We start from the raw sequence: 6,716 nt of genomic DNA, 5'->3' as shown, positions 1-6,716 counted from the left end.
TACCTTCTGTGGGTCAAACTTATTTCTGTAAAGCACAATATCACATTTGTAGTAATTTAACTGCTGTAGGCCTAAGAAATACAGTATATGCAATTTGCTTCGTTTTTTTAGACACTCACCTTAAAATTACATCGCTAACTGAACTGTGTTATTATACATCGATTTTAGTGCTCGTTTTCATCGTTTTTTTTTCCACAGCATCTGCAGACTAGCCATGAAGAAAATTGTTGTGTATTTATGGAGAGTTGTTTCAAGGGTAGAGATTATGCACGTTTCTGTACTTACATTTTCCGTCCTGTTTCGTGTCCCTGGTTGGTGTCTCAATCAGCAGTATTTAGTGCATTGCTTTCACACAGTTTTCACAAATTTCCGCTCACCACTTCACCTCAGATGCACTTACACAAAATGTGGGCCAGCTGCTGTGGCCGAGCGGTTCTAGGAGTTTCAGTCCGGAACCGCGTTGCTGCTACAGTCGCAGGATCGAATCGTGCCTCGGGCATCGATGTGTGTGATGTCCTTAGGTTAGTTAGGTTTAAGTAGTTCTAAGTTCTAGGGGACTGATGACCTCAGAGGTTAAGTCCCATAGTGCTCAGTGCCATTTGAACCATTTGAGTAAAATGTAGCGAAATGTGATCTGGGCAGACACTTCTGACAACACACTCAGTGAGAGGCGTCATGTTATTGTCGTTGCTCACTTGTTCATCGTTGGTCTTGTGTTTGTTATGGCGCTGATTTTGAGTGTGTGTGTGTGTGTGTGTGTGTGTGTGTGTGTGTGTGTGTGTGTGTGTGTGTGTGTGTGTGTGTGTGGCCGGCCGTGGTGGCCGAGCGGTTCTAGGTTCAGTCTGATTTACTTATAATATAATGCCATGGTTGTGTGGAAGGCCATCTCACAAGTGTTCTAATAATTATGATGGCACTAGTGGAGGCTTGGAAGTGAGTGGAGTGGTGAATATATTTATGCAGTTGAAAAGCCACATGGGTTTCGGTGTACAAAATATCTAGGTGATGGTGACACAAAAGCTTTTCTGAAAGTAAGAGAAGCTGGACTCTATGGAGACAGTGCAAATATTGAAAAACTTGAATGTGTAGGCCATGTACAGAATTACTGGGATCAAGACTTCAAAAACTGTGACAAAATCTGTCAGGGAATAAACTGCCAGATGAGAAAACCATCAAAAGAGAGGGAGGGCTAACAGATGGGAAAATAAGCTTCAGGCATATTAAGGCATGGCCGTAAGAGCCGATTCTCAAGACCTAAAAAAGATGAAGCAGGCAGTGTGGGCCACCTATTTTCATAAGTTGTCCACAGAAGAGGAATTGGGAAGGGCTACCAAAAAGTGTCTATGGATGGAAATACTTTAAAATTTGGTGTGCTTGATGCTGTTATTTGCTTCAAGGAAGGAGATCAAAAATTAGGAAACAATTGCTCTTTGACCAAGAACGTTTCATGAAATCTACAAGTACCTAAACTAGCAAGAATGTCAAAAATAATTATAAAAAGAGAATGCAGGACGAAGAATCAGAAGAGACATAGGGTTGTGAGCCCAGAGCAATTTAGCCATATGTGATGTGAATACTGCTGAAATGCCTGGGCTAGCAGGACAGAGCGGATTAGGTTGTGGAAAGGGGCTAAAATAAGTAGCTGTCAGTTTCACTTAGCATACAAACTTTATTCATCACACACATTATTACAACAAGGATGCAAAACACTCAAAACTTTAATCGACCTCATTTGATTAACCTTAGATCGCCTGAAGGCCACACTCAAAATACAAGACACAAGACCTAAGCAAGAAATTGAAATACAAGGTTCTTCTGGAGGTTTCACCCAAGAATATTTCCTAAATCTTCAATCTAAATAGGCTGAAGGCCTTAGCAGTTTAATTTTAATGGAAGTTGGCCGGAGGCCGCATATTCAGCGATAAGAAGAGTTTCAATCGAAAGGCAGAAGGCCTGATCTTAAATCAAAGCATAACAATCTTATGCCTTAAGGGCAAGACAAGAAAAGTGACATTAAAACTCGGCCGAAGGCCGCACATGAACAAATAATTTAACGGCTTAAGCCTAGAAAGAAGAGTTTCAATTTTAAAAGGAAGAAGGCCGTATCTTAAAACATTTCATATGAAATTCGGTTGAAGGCCCCTATAAATAATAACAATGTCATGCTTTAAGGGCAAGACAAGAACCTTAATTTAAGCGATATTAATACTCGGCTGAAGGCCACATACCGACAAGATATGTTTAACGGCTTAAGGCCTAGAAAAAAGTTTCAATTTAAAAGGCAGAAAGCCTTATCTTGAAACATATCATGTAAAATTGGGCTAAAGGCCCCAAACAGAAGAATAACAATCTCATGCCTAAAGGCAAGACCAGAACATTAATTTAAGAGATACTGAAACTTGGCTGAAGACCACACATCAACCAAATAACAAAACCCAAACAGGGAAATTACTATGTATCACAGAAGGAACGGCGTTCAGAAGTTTCGAAAGGTCGGCCTGGGACTGTAACACTAACGCCCGTTTTGGTGAAACAGGCAGCCTGAAGGTAACCCAACTGACAGAAAGCCAACCGACGAATGAACAAGATGAGTTCCACTCCATGCAACCAGCAAAACGACCACAAGATTTCAATACAACGACACACAGAAATTGGCGCCCACAACTACCAACAACACTTCAGCTGTCGAACTACACGTCGTGCTGGACAACAACAACACAACTAGTAAATATCACTGCATAAATTACGTCAACGACCAGGGAAGGTAACCGGAACGTCAATGGCCACAGGGCAGAAGATACCGCTGGTCAACTTCAATAACAGGGAATAAATTAAGTTGGACTCCACAGGAAGACGGCTGGAATCTGAGCGGACTTGAAAACAAACACATTGTTGTTCGTGAGAATGTCCCAAAAGCGCCTACCAGGATCAATCAAAGAAATGTAAACAGCTGAGGCTCGATAGTAGGTTAGGTGAGGACTCAACTCTCATGTCCAAGATCGGTGGACGACGAACTTTGTAGCACTCACAAGCTGCACCTCATACTCCAACCGCCGGCAGGGTTGGCCGAGCGGTTCTAGGCGCTGCAGTCTGGAGCCGCGCGACCGCTACGGTCGCAGGCTCGAATCCTGCCTCGGGCATGGATGTGTGTTAGGTTTAAGTAGTTCTACGTTCCAGGGGACTGATGACCTCAGAAGTTAAGTCCCATAGTGATCAGAACAATTAGAAACAAAAATTGAAAATTCACAATACTGGCCATTAAAATTGCTACACCAAGAGGAAACGCAGATGATAAACGAAAATTCATTGGACAAACATATTATACTAGAACTGACATGTGGTTAAATTTTCACGCAATTTGGGTCATAGATCCTGAGAAATCAGTACCCAGAACAACCACCTCTGGCCATAATAACGGCCTTGATACGCCTGGGCATTGAGTCAGAGCTTGAATGGCGTGTACAGGTACAGCTGCCCATGCAGCTTCAACACGATACCACAGTTCATCAAGAGTGGTGACTGGCGTTTTGTGACGAGCCAGTTGTTCGGCCACCATTGACCATACATTTTCAATTGGTGAGAGATTTGGAGAACGCGCTGGCCAGGGCAGCAGTGGAACATTTTCTGTATCAAGAAAGGCCCGTACAGGAGGTGCAACATTCCGTCGTGCATTATCCTGCTGAAATGTAGAGTTTCACATAGATCGAATGAAGGGTACAGCCACGGGTCGTAACACATCTGAAATGTAACGTCCACTGTTCAAAGTGCCGTCAATGCGAACAAGAGGTGACCGAGACGTGTAACCCATGGCACGCCATACCGTCACGCCGGGTGATACGCCAGTATGGCGATGACGAATACACGCTTCCAATGTGCGTTCACCGCGATGTCGCCAAACACGGATGCGACCCTCAAGATGCTGTAAACAGAACCAGGATTCATCCGAAAAAGTGACGTTTTGCCATTCGTGCACCCAGGTTGGTCCTTGAGTACACCATCGCAGGTACTCCTCTCTGTGTTGCAGCTTCAAGGGCAACCGCAGCCATGGTATCCGAGGCGACAGTCCATACTGCAGCAAACGTCATCGAAGTGTTCGTGCAGATGGTTGTTGTCTCTCAAACGTCCCCATTTGTTGACTCAGGGATCGAGACGTGGATGCACGATCCGTTACAGCCATGCGAATAAGATACCTGTCGTTTCGACTGCTAGTGATACGAGGCCGTTTGGATCCAGCACGGCGTTCCATATTACCCCCCTGAACCCACCGATTCCATATTCTGCTAACAGTCATTGGATCTCGACCAACGCGAGCAGCAAAGTCGCGATACGATAAATCGCAATCGCGATAGGCTACAATCCGGCATTCATCAATGTCGGAAACGTGATGGTACGCATTTCTCCTCCTTACACGAGTCATCACAACAACGTTTCACCAGGCAACGCCGGTCAACTGCTGTTTGTGTATGAGAAATTGGTTGGAAACTTGGCTTCGTGTCAGCACGTTGTAGGTGTCGCCACCGGCGCCATCCTTGTGTGAATGCTCTGAAAAGCTAATCATTTGCATATCACAGGATCTTCTTCCTGTCGGTTAAATTTCGCGTCTGTAGCACGTCATCTTCGTAGTGTAGCAATATTAATGGTCAGTAGTGCAGTCTTATACTGCTGCAATTTTCAGCAGTTGTTTTATTTGCGAAAATGAATCCAAAACTCTAGATTTATTTGTTGTGATGACGTATTTTAAGAAGTACACCTAACCGTACCACATAAAATCAATATTTTCAGTATACTTCAAAATGCTCTTACAGACTCATTTATCTTTTGGTTGAAAAAGTTGAAGAGTTTGAGTTTGATATGTATGACCTACATGTTCCCAGCAAAGTATATTGAAATCTAATGAATAATATTAACGGAATGTGTACTGTGGAATAAAATGTAAATTTTTCTCGATTAGTAGTATCTTAAAAGCTTAGCAACTGTTTCATTTCCTTTTAGTAGGTGCCTGACCTCCCATCTATAAGTGTTCCAATTTTCACAGTTGTGTCATTAATTTTGAGAAAAATACAATAAAAATGTGAGATCACGTCTTACCTGCATTCTCCTAATGATTGAAGCCTTATCCTCTTTTCAATACTAACTAAATACTGCGAGGCAGCATTGTCCCATTATTTAGGTTTTAATACTGTTACTTTCAATTTTTTATTGCATTGTATTCCTGACTTACCTTGCATCATTCAATTTAAAATTTACTAGCACATATATTTTATGGACACTAAGTAACAACTTGTACGCATATGTTATGAGAAACACACCAAAACAGTTCATAATCCACTTAGTTGGGAAAATACATTATTAACCACCAACTGTTTAATATAACCCTACATGTATATTGTTTTTGGTCATCGGCCATCATCACAGGACGTCTGTCAACACTAAAACTGAATACATGTGATGTAAATGAAAATAGTGTTATATGACTAATATGTGGATATACTATACATATCCGCGCTTACAACGTGAAAGTAGATCAGGTGAAAGCGTATATCATGTTTCTTACAGGGTTGTATGACATCAAATTTATCAAGGTCTTTATAGTTGGCTACGGCCTTGCCGTAGAGGTAACACCGGTTCCCGTCAGATCGCCGAAGTTAAGCGCTATCGGGCTGGGATAGCACTTGGATGGGTGACCATCCTGTCTGCCGAGCGCTGTTGCACTCAGCCCTTGTGAGGCAAACGGAGCAGCTACTTGATTGGGTAGTAGCGCTTCCGGTCTCGGAAACTGACACACGGTCGGGAGAGCGATGTGCTGACCACATGCCCCTCCATATCCGCATCCAGTGACGTCTCTGGGCTGAGGATGACACGGCGGCCGGACGGTACCGTTGCGCCTTCATAGCATGTTCGGGAGGAGTTTAGTTTTTTTCATAGTTGACTGCATTCTATCCATACTTCACTAGGGATATACCTTCGTGTGTTTTCACCTTATGTCATTGTAACATTGACTTTCTGATGAAGTGCGGAGTCGCGGCGGCTGGATTGATGCTTATGCTTACTTATGTAAGGCGTGCCAATGCGTACACCGTCTCATCTGGTGTTCTGGATACTCACCATTTCCCTAAATAATTCGCTCACCGATTGCAGTAGTGGATCGAACCCACTACTCGGTTCCGGTTTGCCGTGTTAAACATTCTTCTTCATCTGACAGCTATACGAGGAGGTGTAAGCGAGGCTCCTTCACTATTGTCAACAATCTCAACGCAAGGGTAAATTTTCGATTCAGCGACTGTACAAACAAAGTTTTGCGGTGAAGAACTCTTCGAGCTATATTGGGAGGTCATTTTCACCCAGAAGGGAAGTTGCTTGAAGTTTTTCCGATAGGGAGCGGTAAAGGTGAAAATCTGGAGGCTCAAAATCAGGTAAGGAGCGTGCAGAATGACTTCCGAACCCAACTCCTGTGTGGTGTTTACTGTCAGTCTAGCAGAACGCGGGCGGGCGTTATAGTGAAGTAGCAGCACATCACGCAGTCTGTCCGGTCCTGTTCTTGGATTTCGTCTGCAAGACGCCTCGTTTGTTGGCAATAAACGACAGCAGTGACCGTCACACCTCGGGGAGGCAAGTAGTACTTCACCACACAGTCGCTGTTCCATCAGCTGCTTTGTAGAGGAACAACCATATCTTTCTTTTCCTTATGTTACCATAGACACACAGTTTCTCGTCAG

The 6,716-nt window shown here is 43.5% G+C and overlaps 1 pseudogene; it reads left to right on the top strand.

Annotated features, from left to right (window-relative positions):
* Positions 1-5,594: 5,594 nt before the first annotated feature.
* LOC126292154 (5S ribosomal RNA) lies at positions 5,595-5,712 on the top strand (annotated as a pseudogene).
* The last annotated feature ends 1,004 nt before the right edge of the window (positions 5,713-6,716 follow it).

This window comes from Schistocerca gregaria, chromosome 1, assembly GCF_023897955.1.
Source record: "Schistocerca gregaria isolate iqSchGreg1 chromosome 1, iqSchGreg1.2, whole genome shotgun sequence".
Lineage (NCBI taxonomy): Eukaryota > Metazoa > Arthropoda > Insecta > Orthoptera > Acrididae > Schistocerca > Schistocerca gregaria.
The sequence above is the reverse complement of the archived record's forward strand: the minus strand, read 5'-3'. Positions and strand labels throughout refer to the sequence as shown.